Here is a 16,222-nt window from a genome sequence, read left to right on the forward strand (position 1 = left end):
ATTCTGCTGTTCAAAATTCACTTCATAAAACTAGCATTTACATGATCTCCAAGCATGAACAGGAATTCTCTTATTTCCACAGATGAGGAAATTGTATCACAGAAAAGTCTAATGATTTTTCCTCAGCCACACAAAGTCAGAAAATGATTGCAGGGACAGGTGACTCATCTTCCTGTCCTGAACCCTCAGATGACATCTGCTTGGGATGAAGAAAACAGGTTGCTTTTTCAATAGTAGGTTGTAATTGCTCTATCACAGGGAAGATTGTAAAGCCATTTTCCCTGATGTTTGAAGACATCAAGGATACCATTTTAAGAGTTTAACAAAATGTGAACTATCATTAGGAAATGATCCGTTCTCTGTCCTTGGTGCTGCCATTAAAAATGTAATCTTCTGTGCCATTCTGAAACCATGCCATTTTGGTATCTATTCTTATGCTCTAAGGACTTATTCCACAAGCTCTGTGGATATATTTTCTATTTTGATTAATATTTTTGTGAGAGTTCTTAGATAATGAATCCAGTGATCAGTCCTAACTGCCTGTAGTTGTGCTTCCGGAGCCTTTCACAAGTCAGGAGAATAGTGTGCCAACTCCTGACAAAGACCAAGATTTGACTAACCAAGTTCTTTGATAAACTTAGAGAGACATGGTGCAGAATAGGTGTTATCTTTCTTTCCTGAAGTGCTCAATATGAGTCTGATTTAAAACAAAGAAAGCGAGGGGAAGTAAAGAAAAAATTCCCAAACCCATGGCCTAAATAAGGAAATAAAGAGAAATTAGTAGGGTAAGGAAAGTTTTAAATATTGCAGAGATCCAGTTCTTCAAGTAGAAAGAGGGTTAATTGATTTTAAAATATTTAAACTAGGAAACCTAGAGTAGGAAATATTTAATATAATTCATTGCAGTAGAAAAGAAATATTACCAGAGATATGTGTGAAAGAAAGCTAGAATGATTCAGACCCAGGGTGATGAGGGATTCATAGTAGACTCCTTGTTATTTTCTGGGCCAACACTTGTAATTTCCAGCTTTTTTTTTTCCAATTCTGTTTCCAGGTGCCCTGCAAGCAAAAGGAGTGAGCATGCTGGCTGAGGGGACAGAGGCAGACTGGAAGAGACGGAGGCAGACTGATTGTCAGGAAGGTATCTGCATATGAAATGGCACCAGGGAACCAGAACACTTTCCAGAAGAGAAGAGACAGGGGGAATGCTGCAGGGACACTGTTTTCCTTGGATGAGCTGGCCAGAATTTCGCTCTTTTGTTTGAGATATGCTCTCCTCTTTGTGCTTTGCTTTCCTGTCTCATTGAGAGGGGTAAGAAGGAAAATATTTGCACACGGCTTGATAGTAAATAATTTTTTTTATTCATATACACATACAAGAAAAAGAAACATAGTTGAGGCCCCAAGCTAATAAGAGAAGTGCAGTGATATATCTATTTACAATGGAACATTTGGTGGAAGATCATCCCACGAAAGTATAACTTCCCCAGAGGAAGTGTTTTTTTCCCTCTTGTGATTTCCTGTAGGCTCTTCTAGTCTTGGAGCTATAAGAGAAAAGGCTTTCAAAGGAGTACAAAAGAAATCATTGAATCATAGAATGGCTTGGGTTGGAAGGGATCTTTATGACAATTTAATTCCAAATCCCCTACCATGGGCAGGGGTGGCACCCATTAGATCTGGTTAAATGAGAAATAGCATGTCTGTCAAATGTAATGCCATTTGTCTTGTAATCACTGTATTCAGGAGCTTTCTTTGCTTTCTAAAACTCTCTTCTGGGTTCAGCTTTTTGAGGGAATGAAATTGTTAGGAAGATCCAAAATGATTAGGTCATCTACATTTCCCTGAGCCTTTTGCTTTGCCACCTTGCGGCACGTCTGCAGTGTGGTGAGACAGTGAAGAGTGGGTGGCACAAGTAGAACAAGACTCACAAGTATGGTACAACAGGATGGCTTTTGCTTGTTTGCTTCCAGTTGCAAGATATTAAACAAACAGATTTTGGGGCTGCTGTTACACATTAAACACAGCACTCACCACTCTTCATATGAATCCAGTGTTTATCTAACACAGCATTTGGCTCAGGCAAACACTCTGAACAGTCTGAATGAGACAGCCTGCTGAATTATAATCTATTCTGATGCTCTAGGAGCAAACTCCTTTGATGCAGAGGCATGTCATGATGTTTTCTCACCTACAGTATTTGTATTCAGGTATTTTTATTACTCCCATTTGGTTTTCACTCAAAGTTCACCCCCTTTCTCTTATTTTGGTGCTGATCAGAACTAATGTTTTTCAAAAGTTTCTCCTTCAACCCTTTCTGAACAATTTCTGAAGAGACATGACCATCAAATCTTATGAGCAAGAATAAATATTTTTTAACAGACTATAGGTAGATGCTAACATGTTAGCATGTTAATGTGTTGCAAAACTATGCAGGGGTTTACCTCATGGTCAAAAGATTTAAAAGAAAATATTTTTCTAGTTGCTTCATAATCCCATTACTGAGAAGTGCTTTGGTGACAAGCACAATTTATAGAATCAGTCAGGTACAAGAAGTTTTTCCAGGAGATTCCACGTTGTGGTTCAGGAGAACCACCTTCCTCATGGCAGTGCAGACAAACTCTGTTGGTAATGCTGTTAATAGATATTTTTCATTAGCAATGGCTGGAATACGTTTGACTTTTATGTGGTCACTCTGATTTCTTGCAGTGCTTCTCTGATGCATGGCTCTGTTAACATGCTGAAATGTGAAAGAAGGGGAAACATACAGTATTGTGTGTTTCCAGTGTGGTCTCCTACATAGAAAGGTCTTCTGCAGTGCCAAGGATGCCTGTCACTTGTATCTGCCATTGACAATGTGCCAAGTCCCTGACATTGTGCTGAGCTGATCTCTGGGGAGAATGGGGAGCACTCAGGGCTGAAAAGTGGATGTAAATGTTGGGACAGTCTGGATTGTGGAAAAGAATTTGACTGCTGCAAACAGAACTGAAACATCACCCTACCTTTGACACATCCATTTTAGAGGATGTGGGGAACATTTGCAGCATGTCTGAATCTGGTAATCTTTTCCAAACCTTTTGTTTTATTCTGCATTTTCATGTTTAAAACTGATTTCTTCTGCAGGAGTGGTTTGGGGACAGCTTGCACTCCAGTGATAGCAGTCCCTGTTGGTATTTAGCTATAATCAGTTTTTAGGTGCTTAAAGAAGGGGGCAACAGTCCCCTTCTTCTACAGTGTAGATTTGAGTGTGAAGCAATGAAACACTTTGTGGCTGAAGGTGGAAGAAGTAGTTAACACACACAGAGGAAGTATTACTCTGTTGAGTTCTAAGGTGCAAAGGGAATAGTTGTATCATACATCTCTTCATTCACTCTTCCTGTTGTATAAAATGCCCTAACTCCTTCTCTCCTTTTTGGGAAGTATAAAAAGAAGAGCAGCAAATTATTAAAACAGCCCTAGTGCACTAAATAAATAACAAAAAGTCCCAAATCAAAACAAAAATCCAACAACAACTAAACCAAAACAAACACACAAACAAAAAAACCACCCCAAAATCCAAACCAAGCCAAACTAAAGAATCCCCACCAAAATCAAACCAAACCAAACCAAACCAAAAAACCCAAACCAACAAAAAACCAACAAAACAAAACAAAAAAAACCCAGACCCCAAACCAACCAACCAACCAACCAACCAACCAACCAACCAACTAACCAAAAAAGTAAAAATCTAACATACTAGGATTGTTAGGATATTTTATGCTGCCTGCCTTAACATTATGAATACCAATCCTTTCTGAGTACATAGAAGAAGGCTGGTTACCTTCTTGTTCAAGTAATTACACAAGAAGCTTTTTGGTTTGGCTGGATACTTAGGGTATTTCAGTCTTCCTATTCTTAACAGAAGAGAGTCATACACAGATCCTGAGAATTCAATGAAAAAACAAAGGTTGGGGTGATGACCTGTGTTGTAAATTAAATTTGGAGTACCCAAAAGAATGAAAGTCTTGAGAGAAGCAGAAAAGCTGAATAAGCACACTGATTTCAGTCAGTAAATTTGTTTCTCATAAACACAGTCTTTAATACACTTCTCAATAGAGAGGGATTTCACATTAATGTCGCTCATCCTACTGTTCCTGTGCTTTATTAGTATTACTAGTCAGCTGTGCTAGTGCAGTAATTAATATCTTGTGTCCCTTGAGTCTGATCAAGCCTTTAGCACAGAGACTAAAACCTCCAAAACACAATTCTTCCCTTCTGCTTGGCCCAAATACAGTCCTTTCCCATATCATCAGAAAGACTAGCTCAGTCCTCCCTTAGGAATCTGGTCTTAGGGCCGTGTCCTCTTTCCCTGCAGCACTTTGCTTCCTGCAGTGCTGGTGAGTTAAAGGTTATGTATCTCAGTGAACCAGTGTAGCTAGTGGCAAAAACCTTCTTCAATAGAAAAACTGTAAAGCTGACAATAGGATGATGCTCCTGCTGCCTTGTGAACAATAAAAGATTTGTTCATTCAGTGTCATGTATTTTAGTCAGAAGACCTTTTTTAAAATGAAGTAATTAAAATGGAGTAATTCCAACATGAAATTTCATTCAGAAATAGTGGTGTCCTTAGGAGACTTGTGGCTCCTAACCAAGGGTCATAATAGCAAAGAGGGTAACTAATCACAGAACTCAGGAGAAAGGTGGAACAGCCTGTGTTATCAGGCTGAGAAATTGAAAGGTGGAGTATCCATAACTGATAAGGAGTTGGCAGTTAGAGATTTGCCCTACTATTGCAACCTCTCACTACTTCTAAGATGAGGAACATTTTAATCAGGGGTTTTCAAGACATAATTAATTCATGGGCAAAACTTCTCTCTGAAGGACTACAGGCAGCTTGGGCAGATGGGTGAGGTTTTAGCATACACTGGGAAGAGAAAAGATGCCTCCTCCACACCAGGTTTAGTTGGGGCAGTGCTCTGCCTGAGCAGGGCTGGGGTGGAATGCTCTACCCCAGGTGGGAGAGACAGTGAAGAAGTGGTCCTTAGACAGCTGCAGCCATGGAAGAGAAACTCAAAATGAATAAGCAAGTAGAAAAGACATTTTCTGGAAGAAAACCACAGGTTCAGAAGAGGCAAGAAAAACTGAAGAAATAAGTGGAAAAGGCATATCTTCCTCAGCATTGGTATAGTGAACAGTAAGTAAGAGGAGAGAGCTATGTAATGAGCTCTGAATAAAGTCCAGGTTTGGCTTTGCCAATATCCTGTGTGTAATAACACCCAAATAATTTCATCTTTCCTGTGTTTTTTTTTCCCCATCATATTATGGTAATGTCTCTTGCTCCAGGTTTGCATGTGTCCTGGTTCCAGCCAGTATACTGTTAATTTTTGCAGTAACTGTAGTGTGGTGTAGGTGGAACACAGAGGTTATTCTATACCAACTCATGTCATTGCCAGGAGCAGGGGAAAGAAACTCACTTCCAGAAAGAAGGGCTTGCTCCTAGTGAAGAAAACGTGGTGGAGGGAGCTGTCCAGTCTTCTCTGTTATTGGGGGTGTTTGTCCATGTGAATACTTTATTTTCTTATAGCCTTTGTTAATAATATTTTTGCCGTTACTATTTGTTTTCTTATCTCATTGATGTTTCCGGTAATTTGTTCTTATCTCATTCAGCCCATGACCTTTGTCTTCTGTGCCTCCAGTAGGAGCAGCATATGGCTGGGAGAGTCTCCACGGAGCCCTGAACAGGGAAGTACCATTCCTATGCCACAGAACATGGTTCCAGCACAGGAGAGCCTCAGGTTTCCTGGGGCCTACAGACACCATGGCAATGAAATATTACCACACTGAAACAGAAGTAACAGAACAGAGGCCAGGTCCAAGCACAGGCCTGGAAAATGAAGGTAGTAGAGAAGAAAAACAAAAGATACCCAGAATCTTTTCTAGGAAGGAGGGGTGGTCATGGCCCCTGAAATGTCTGGATCTCCTTCTTTTGTCCATTCTTTCCTTCTTGTCATTCCCCTTGTATTGTTCCTTCATTTTATAGTTATCAGCCAACATCCAGCAGCTGAAATCTACATGTGTTGTTCTCAACTAAGACTCTCACACCGCTAAAAACTACCTCTCTGTTTCCATGGAAATGAAAGCTAACAGCTATGACAATAAAATAGGAGAAAACCATCAAAAGAGAGCAGTTGAATACCTTTATCTTAGTTCTACTTTGTAGTAGCAAGAAGGCAAATACGTTCCATCTGGAGTAATTTCCAGGGGTGGATGTCAAAATTCTTTCCAAGAGTAACTACAGCTAGGCTCAAAATGTCCTTGAGGAAATAGTTCTCTCTTTTCCTAATGGACAAACAGGTTTTTGGGCTCCTTTCCCATGTAGGTGTGAATGTCCCTGTTTGAGACTGGGCCTTTCAGACATTACATAGCAATGTCATACAGTATGTGACTTGACAGGACTATATCAATATGATCAGGAATAGATTCCTATATGAGATGCCTATCTCAACACATCACTTTCCCTCAAGAGCAACCTTCTTCCTAGGTGCAGAAGGAAGCAAAATGGCCTTTCCTGGCTTTGTGGGAATAGAGATTGAAATTAAATACCACCAAAAATAACAAGTAGGGTGTCTGACTTTTATTCCCACAACCATTCTCAGACGAAAATTAGATCAGGGAATAATAAAGCCTTTCAAGCTCCTTTAAAACAATTGCCTATACCATATGCCTGACCTTCCTTCTCCCATTTCCATGGAAACAGAGCAGAAAAAATGCAATAGAATGGGACAGAGGACAATTATGCCAAATACATGTAATAGTTCTCGCTGCAATTTCAGATGGGGTGCATTTTAAGGAAGGGGAAAGTTAAAATCTGATGGGTATCTGAAGGTGGATCATTCACCAATATAAATTTTCTGCAGCTAGTCAAATCTCTTTTTCTTTATCATTCACATCATGATAAACTTTATTGCACTGATGTGAGAGTGACTGAGCAGTGGAACATGAGGCCCACAGAGGTTGTAGAGTCTCCTTCCCTGGAGATATTAAACAATTTCTGGGTACAGTCCTATGTAATGTTGTCTAGAGGACTTTACTCTACTCTAGATGTCTAGGGGCTGTCTAGACCAGGGAGGTTGGTCCAGAGGACCTCCAAGGGCTCCTTTCAACTTTATCCATTCAGTGATTGATAAATCTCTTCAGCTTGCTTCTTGGTTGCACCAAAATTGGCCTTGTGGGACAAATGTATTATAACAGGCATAAATAAAGACCACAGCCTTAAAACACATCTCAGACACACTGGAAATAAGCCTGTCTATCTATTGGTGGGTCCAAGAACTTTTGCAATACCTGTGCACTTCTGTGTTTCCACACAGGGTCAAGCCTGCACTGATAGCCTGCACTGATATAGCACTGATTTCAAATGCCAAATTCCATATAATTATCTTTGCTTTCTGGAGTGATACAAATGCTTTAATGAATTATATTAATCATTCTGGATGGTACTGCAGCTTAATGGGAACACAGCAACATTTTTCCTTTTGGTGAAATAAGCACAAATGACAATCTGTGTGTCCAACAACAATCCATGGGAGGCAGCAGGCTCTAGATTTTGGCTTCTGGTGCAAAAGACACTCAGCTTCCTCCTTTTTTTTTGGTAGAGAGATGAGGAGAAACTGGTGATCATGGGTTCACACACACTTGTTTATTTTGTGTCACTTACAGAAGCAACAAAAAATTCCAGAGCAGTCATTAATATACAGATGTAATATTTTAAATAGATCAAATTGACATTAGGAAAAAAAAAGAAGGAAAACCCTTCCAGAACTTTTTTATGTCATCCTGGCATGGAGGCGGTCCTGCAGGTGCATGAGATCTGACATCTGCATGGTCTGACTGTTGGGAAGGTCTGTTTGGGCTCAGAAGTTTGCATGTGGGAATCTTTGTCCTTTTTGCAAGTCAAACCAGTCAAGAGTTTTCCAATGAAACCTTCCTAAATTAGGTATATTCTCCAGACAAGCATATGATCTTACACAGAGGAAGAGGGGGACATGGACTGTTAGGACTTTACCCAACTGACTCTCACTCTCATGAAAGACTCCTTGAGCAAAAAGACCAGGTCGCCTTAAACAAAACTTTTGTAAGATGCTGTAATTCTTCATTTCAGTACTCTCTTCTGTCCTTGCTATGGACCATTTGGTCAGAAAATACAGGAAAAAATGCCCTGAGGCCAGTAGCAGCCTCCAAGTCTCTTGTTAAAATACCCAGTATTACTCAGAAAAGGAGACTGAGGACTTAATGAGGAAAGGGGACATGAGATGCAGAGTCTTGGGGAAAGAAGAGCCATTTAAGGCTCTTACAAAGAAGAGTCTGCTGGCAGGAGGAGGAAGGGAGCAGGTCACTGAGTACAGTCTTGCAACATACTCATTGGGAAAATGCAAACAGAGTAAGTGAGGGGGAGCTGTGGTCTGCTTATGGATATTCTGGAAGCAGACAAACAGGCTGATTTAACTGGATAAGTTATTAACCATGAATTGCTTGTTCCACCTGGATGATTAAAAACTCTGTTTATCTTTGTAGCCCATTTTGTATTTCTTCACAGACTTGACAGGTAAATTCAGAACTGGTTACTTAGGTAAGGCATTTTGATAAAGGGACAAGGTAAATTAGTCAACTTGATTGCAGTGGCTTCCTGCCCAAGGGCATTTGACAAAGATTACATTACACAAAGAAATAATTCAGATTTGCCTCTGAAACAACCACATGACTAGCTCTGACCCTTTATAAGAAACCTTGTCAGTTGCTTACCTGCACAATTAAAAGTCTGTATCTCACTTTGGCCTGAATAGAGCTAGTTCAACTCCCCTTGAACTTTACTCAGAAAACTCTGAATTTAGACAAAGGTGAAGCAGATGTATCTTTACTGACAAAGCTGAGATGTTTTTGCAAGTTTGATCTGAACTGAAGAGAGCTGTTAAGTAATGGTGTCCTTTCAGTCCAGCAAAGGAAAGTAGGAACTGCTGGCTAATTTATTTATCCTAATATTGCACAGAAAAAGAACTGCTGTCCTGGGAGACCCCTACCTTTGGTGCTAGGAAACAGTCAGAGCAAGGTTGGTTTAAAAAAAAAGAAGTGCAACATTAAAATACATCTCCTCTTCAAACTGTTTAGGAAAGCTTTGCTTTCTGCCCCATCTAACTGTGCAATAAAGTGAGATCACAGCAAATCAAACAGATTTTTTCCTGGAAGCCAGGCCACCCAGAGGGGTCTGCTGCTTCCGAAAAAGGGAAGACAAAACTTTGCTCTTGGCCTGATTGCCATGGCTATCTGCTTCTACCCTGCTAGACCTGCCTATATGTCTGTGAGGGAAAACTCCCCCCAGAACACCCCTTCAGATCCAGTTTGTACTCGAGGCTCTCCAGGCAGCCTTTCAGCCTGCATAGCTCTTGTTAGTCCTCCTCCCATTATCACAACTCTCCTGTGCATTGGCCTCCTTTGTTATTGTACCCCACAATGACTGCAGAATTGAATATGTAGCTCCCACCACCGCCATTGCTACAATTTTTTTTAATTGCTTACCAGAATATTTTAGGTGTGGTAACAAAGATTCTTCATGTATGAGAGGTGAGAGTGGGTGACTGATATTAGCTCCCTTGCTTCTCAGCTTTCCCACTCTTTGCTCTATGCCCATTTTTCAGTTAAATACCTTCTTGTTTCATGGGCCAACAGTGGTTTCCCAGTCACTTGTCTCCCAGCTGCCTAAGGAGGAAAGTGCAGGGAGTCCAGTACTGCAGGGAGGAAGGCTGATGTTCACCCTTTTGGGCTTTATTTTTCTTGCACTTGGTTAATATTCGGGTGCTTCAGTACTTACCTTCAGACCTAGATGGTGGTGTCTCTGCTCTGTTGTAGGGGAGCATGAACCTCTTTACCATGGATGGTTCAGGTCCACTCCTGTGGGAAAGGGTATCCTGAAGTGGGTTTTGTGCTGCAGAGTGAGGCTGCTCGTGGCCCAGTAGGTGACTCTGCAATTGTGCCTTGCACTTGATTCTGGGAACCTATGACAGCCCCTTTCTCAGAAAATTCTCAGATAAAAGTTCTGGCTTTCTTCCAATGACCTGAAATTAATCCACCAAAACTTCAAAGAAGGCATACAGAGGAGTGAGGTATGGTAAAGCTGAGGGTGCTTTTGCTTGACTCTATTTTGGAAGTCATGTGGCTTTTTTTCAGGAAATCCTTTGGGTCTTTTGAGGAGAGAGTTGGCTACTTACAGAGAGAGTCCTGCTCATCCCTGGATCTCAGGATCCTAGGAGCTGTTTCCAGAGCTGTCTCTTTGTCCCTGAGACCAGCTCAGTTCTAATCCCTCTGTGGTGCAGTGTCTCCACACTGATGTGGTGCAGTGTGGGGTGGTCCTGCTGGGAGGTGGCTCCAGCGATGCCATGCTCAGGAATCACAGCTATCGGACTATGGCGAATGTGGGTGTGGGGCCATCTCCTTAAAGAGATGTAACTGCAGCCATATTACTTTGACTTTTCTGCTTATGAGCTCAGGAATGTAACCTTGGAAATGCTGTTCAGTTTTCCAAATATTACCTTTTGCTTCCAAACATTCATCAGTAATCTTATCAGCAGTGCTGTACAGTTTTGCAGTGAGCGAGATTGCCAAAATTGTTTTAGTTGGGTTGTGACTCAAAAGATCTGGTGCCTGTCCCACACTCTGCTGCTAAGATCATCTGCAACTGTGAGTAAATCCCTTTTGGCTGTAATGCAGTGACGTGAACTAACAGCAAAGTGAGGGGATTTAATGTTTTGCTTGTTCAGATGCAGTAATTATTATGCCCCCATAACATGATAAGGAGTAATACAGAGAGTGAAAACCACAGATAAGGTCTGCAAAGCTTCAGCATAGCACCAGGGAACACAGGAAAAGAAGACACAACCTTCTAGGAAGTTCCATCTAGTCTTTCAGCTACCTGGGGCCTGTTGAAATATTTTAGCATTCATCAGATCATGCTAATATTTAAATTTATTTATGAAAAAGCTGTATAGTTATATGGCTGTAATTATAAACATAGGTTGCAGTTTTAAGATAGTTTAAACCTCAATAGTTTGTACATGCATGTAGCTCTACACAAGCATAACTGGAGAATTGCACACTCTCTCAGATGTGTATATCTGTTTCTTTCTGTTTTAAAGGAGTGAAGACCAGGATAATATTCTACATAGTCTAGTATAATAAAGGTCTCAACTGAAAACAAACAAACAAACACAAAATAACCTCTAGTATAACTCTCTGCCTTTCTAAAGGTGGTAGAAATAAACCAATCTACTCAAAACATACTGAAGAGACAGCAGACAAACAACCTAATCTTCATTTAGAAAACCATGCCAAAAATCAAACTTTGACTTCTAAAGACTTTTATAGTCCTCACACTCTACCATTTAAATAAGAAGAATTAATAATTTTAAAACAATTTTACAGAAAAGATGCTCTATCAATTTGTTTACCTTTCTACACTCTAACTTCACTAGATTATTAACTGTGCTTTCACACTTGTCTCCAAACCTCTGCCCCTTTACTTTTCACTGTTTAAAACAACTTATGAAAGAATCCATTAGAAGTCAGCATAGCCTCAGACTCAGGTTAGTGAGACATTGGATCAGCTCCTCCCTACTTAGCAGCTTTATCTTGGTCTACTAAGTAATTTGCAAATGAGGCTTGTCCACCTGGCTGATCAGTGACGGTATCCATCCTGTGAACTGATTGTGTACAGCTCCTAAAGAGATCTCACGTGTTTCCACATGTTTTGATGGATGTCTGAGTCCCTCAGCCGTTGTTTTGTCTATACAAATGTCCTTGGTCCAATGGCCTGAGCCATTGCTGCATCCAACTCCTTGGTCTGCAGTATGGCCTCAAACAAGACATCTCACTTTCAGAAAGACAGCCTGGTACAGGACTCAACTTTAAATTAACAACTTCTCAGTTGTCTGTCAGCCAATACAGAAAATCATAGAATTATAAAGTTTGGAAAAGACTGCTAAGATCATCCACATACAATAGACACTAAGGCCTTTCATGACATTGCCCAAAAAATCCACCAAAGAGTACCATGAAAGTTGAGCACATAAATACACAAAAAGACATAGTCAGAAACAATTAAGAATATGGGAAAAGGGCAAAACCACTAAATGATTGTATTGTCTTGTTTTGACACAGAGCATTTATTCCTTCTAATTAATCCTAATTACAGAACTATTTTGCATTATTATCTACATAGGATAATTAATTTTTTTCTTATTCTGAAGAAAAATGTGGACATATTCCTTGCTGTCACTGAGGAAGCTTATCCAAATTCTTGCTCAGATTCTCTGTGAAAGGATCCAGAGCTGTTCCGTCAGCTCTCCAAGCCTGGACTGCTAGCACATCCTGTCCACACATTTTCAGCAGTGGTCATAGGACTGACTGCATTTTCTGGGGACATTCTCACTAAAGAGATACCCAGTAGTATTACTTCTCCATCCCACTAAATTTTTATGGACATAACTCCCTAAAGTAGCCAAAGATGCAGGACTGAACTGTTATAGACAGACTGCTTGTCATCTTCATGTATTCCTGAGCACTATCCTTGCCAGGGGCTCCAACCTGACTCCAGTGATATTACAGAATATTGAAGGAATTCCACACCTTGTATATACAGTTTGGCACAAATAAAGTATTTCATTGCCTTTGGATGTAACAGTTTAAATTGTCTTTTTTTGGAGCATGAAAGACACACTCTGAATAGACTGCAATAGATACTAGACTAACCAGGAAAACTGGGGAAAAATTTGTTTAGGATGAATTTTATAATTTCAAATAAAAAAACTTTATGTATTCATGAAACTGTCAGTGTTGTATAACATTTTAGTGAACAGGCATTGAGAGTACCTATGCTATCTTCAACAGGTTTACATTTCTTGCTATCTCTCAACCACAAGAACCAGTGCAAAAGGTTCCTCTTAGTCCTATCCACACATGAGAACCCTTCCTTTTCTCTCTCCAATCCTCATCTGTGATCCTCATTATCAAATACAGCTTAATCTTCCAGGGCTTCTTATTCAGAATCTACAACTCCAGAAATACCTTCTGTTTTAGGTAGTTGCTTATATGCTGTGCAGGTGCTGGCTTTTGGTCACATCTAAATCCTGTTGTAGCAGCCTTTGCGCACTTTGCCCTGCCAATTCCTCTTCTCTCATTCTCCTCCAATATTCTGCCTCAACTCCAGTGAACACTGTATAATGACAGAAAACATAGAAGTTACAAATATTTACAACACCACACATCTACTATAGATTAAAAAAAACCCAAGCCCTTTGCTTGTTTTTTCTTGAATCCTATTTCTTTAGGTCTTTCTGCTTTTAAAGTCACTTCTGTAAACTTACAGGGATAAAGATGACTTTTTAATTCTGGTTTTGCGTCTTGTTGATGATAGTGGATTGTGTTCAAAACAATAATATAGTAAGTTCCTAGTGAGATGACAATGGTTTATACACAATAGGACCAAATGAAGTTAAACAGTGCCAGCATGAAATAAACATCATGATTTTTGGAACTTACTGGTAATCTCTGATCCCAAGTCATTAGTTGATCAGAATAAATGAATGATCAGATTTTGTGGACTTCTCAGTGTTTCAGCAGCTGTCCTGTGAACTGCAGAAAATGAACTTTTGCCTGAAGTTATTCAGTTACATAAAGAACTATTAACCCATCAGCATGCAGTCTGGACTACTGCAAAACAACCATGTGCCACCTCATTTTTGAGAGTATGTGTTTCTCTCCTTCTTGGCTGTACTATTAGTCCTCGATCTGACAACATTTTGCAATCCATTCCCAAGGGGAAAAGCAAATGAGGATATTTTTACATCATGCAATGGTGTGAATTCCTTTGTTATAGTCCAGTTTCCCCTTTTTACAAGAAATCATCTGCTCTGATTCTGCTTATAAAATTAAATAGGAAAAAACCCATTTAAATAGGAAAAAACCCCAGTGATCTCTAGATTCAGTTATGGCCTTTTTCATTATGTTCTGGGGGTGTTAGGGTATAGGTTGTCTCCCTTTCATTTAGCTATGAGCCCTGTGGGGGAAAAATTTAACCATCTTTGAAATGTTACATGATATTAGATGGATTTAGGACCACAATATTTAGTGAAATAAAGAATATCATATCAGATTATGTAAACAGAGAATGAGGAAGGTGAGGTGAGCACATTTTAACTTTGTAAGCCTAAGAACACTCTCCCTGCTGCTGCAATCTGAATTGGCTGGCCCCAGATTCTTCAAAGAAGATGAAACATTGTTCTCTCACAAATTTCACGTTCATTAAAAGATTTCATCTTCTCCTGTGCTATGTTTGCATCACAACACAAATCATCAACTTGCTTTGACCCTGACACCATTTTATAGGCTTAATAACAATAAATCTATGTCCTGAAATAGTTTCTGCAGATTACAGCAATCAATCAAAATTCAGGGAGCCTTAGACCATTAATGTCATTGGCAATGATCCAGCACCCTGGGAATCCATCTAAATCAGCCATTATTACTGAAAATGCTCCTTAAGAGCCTTAAGATAAAGGTAGTATTTGGGAGCATAAATTGCAGTTCTATTTTTATCAGCCACTGAGGGATGATTTTCATGGCAATGTTTTTTGTATCTGTTTAGAACAAGACAAAGCCAGAGCAATTCCTTCTTTTGCCTCGTACAGCTCTTTTGGTTATTGTTACAGAAAAATAGAAGCCAATACATAGCAGATTGCTTTGCTTTTGAAACATGTTTGTTATACAAAGGAGTCTTAAGATTTTTTGAAGGAAAAGGAAAGAGCTGCTGTCACAAGCCCTTGCTGTACTTCATGGAGACATTTCTAGTTCAAGGCAGTGTTCCTAAGAGAAGCTGTGCCCACTTTATGAGACTATAGATATCTACAGGTTTGGTAATTTCACACTCTGAAGTTTTTTTATGCAGAGAAGCAATGCAAAACTTTGAGACAAAGCATGTTTTTCACTGAGAGATACACCTACAACTCTTTGTCTCAGGATTTTCTGTGGATGACCATGGGCAAAGTACCTGAAAACCCTTAATGTAAAATCAATGGCAATTGTGTAACACTGTAGAACTCACGTATATTTCTCTTTTATTGGAAAAAATGTTTACTTTCTACTTTGTGTGTAGATTTTTTAAAAATAGTTTTCTTTTACCTGTTGTAACATGATTTTTTAAATATTATTTTTTACTTAGCTGTTTTGATTGAGGGATTCTAGTTAAAAAGAAGGGCCATATGCTTTGGAACAGAGTCTTTTGAAATTGTCTAAACTGTGTCCTGCTGATTTTTTTGCTTATTGTGCTCTGACAGCTTGTTCCCACTCAACTGTGAGCACACAATGCATCTCAAGCAAATCAATGCAGGCTCTGTGATCAGCATTGTTCTGAGAACAGCCATCATTTTATAAAGACCTGATGTCCATCACCAGTGGGAATGGATTCAAGGCACCATTGAGGACTAGGCTGGGCTCACAGGTTTGTTACAAGCTGTCTGATTGCCCAGCAGCCTGACCCTAATGGACAGTGCTGAGGCAGTCCAGCAGTCTCCACCTTCAGCCATCAGCCTTTCAGCAGAGATCCAGCCAGATAGCTATACAACATGCTAGCAAGCTAAAGGAAAAAATGCTTAAGTCATATTGTAGAGTAGGGGATTGTTAATAAGGTGATCAGACTGTCCCTAACACAAGACCTATCTGAAAAGGAAAGAGCTTTTCTTCCCTTGATGGCCTAATTCATCCACAGGTACAGCTACACTGTTTCCTTGCTCATGATTTGAGCTTTCTGCAGAACAGAGCACACACAAACTGCATGGACAATTTTGAATCTTCATATCAACAAAAAAAAAAGGTCACAAATAAAATCCTTTGTTGGAAACCATGTTGTGTGAGACTCAATAAAAAGCACTTTCAATTTTTATCTAATTCAAAGGAAATATATCTATAGACAGGTTTTAAGCTTCCCATTTCACACTGAAAAGTGGAATATGTAAGGGAATAATTTTCTGGTTCCCCCCTCCAGTCTGACTGTTTTTGCAACTGCTTTAATTCCCTGGTAAGAGGCCAGCTGGGTTTTGCACTTGAAATACAACATAAGTATTATTGTCTAATAATGGTTCAAACCAAACTTCAAGGTGTCAAGGCAAAAAGATTTCCACAGCTGACCCATCCCCAGTGAGAA

General features: G+C 39.7%; 1 long non-coding RNA gene across 6 annotated transcripts; it reads right to left on the reverse strand.

Moving 5' to 3' along the window:
- Nucleotides 1-1,339: 1,339 nt before the first annotated feature.
- Nucleotides 1,340-10,079, reverse strand: LOC143692106 (uncharacterized). 6 transcript variants are annotated; one of them, XR_013179969.1, is made up of 4 exons: nucleotides 9,842-10,079; nucleotides 9,550-9,729; nucleotides 5,451-5,783; nucleotides 1,340-3,918 (listed from the first exon to the last, which is right to left on the reverse strand). It is a non-coding gene; the product is annotated as an uncharacterized LOC143692106 (long non-coding RNA). The 6 variants fall into 6 exon arrangements; XR_013179971.1 differs by having other exon boundaries at nucleotides 9,550-9,758; XR_013179974.1 differs by lacking the exon at nucleotides 9,550-9,729.
- Nucleotides 10,080-16,222: the final 6,143 nt, after the last annotated feature.

This window comes from Agelaius phoeniceus, chromosome Z (genome assembly GCF_051311805.1).
Source record: "Agelaius phoeniceus isolate bAgePho1 chromosome Z, bAgePho1.hap1, whole genome shotgun sequence".
Lineage (NCBI taxonomy): Eukaryota > Metazoa > Chordata > Aves > Passeriformes > Icteridae > Agelaius > Agelaius phoeniceus.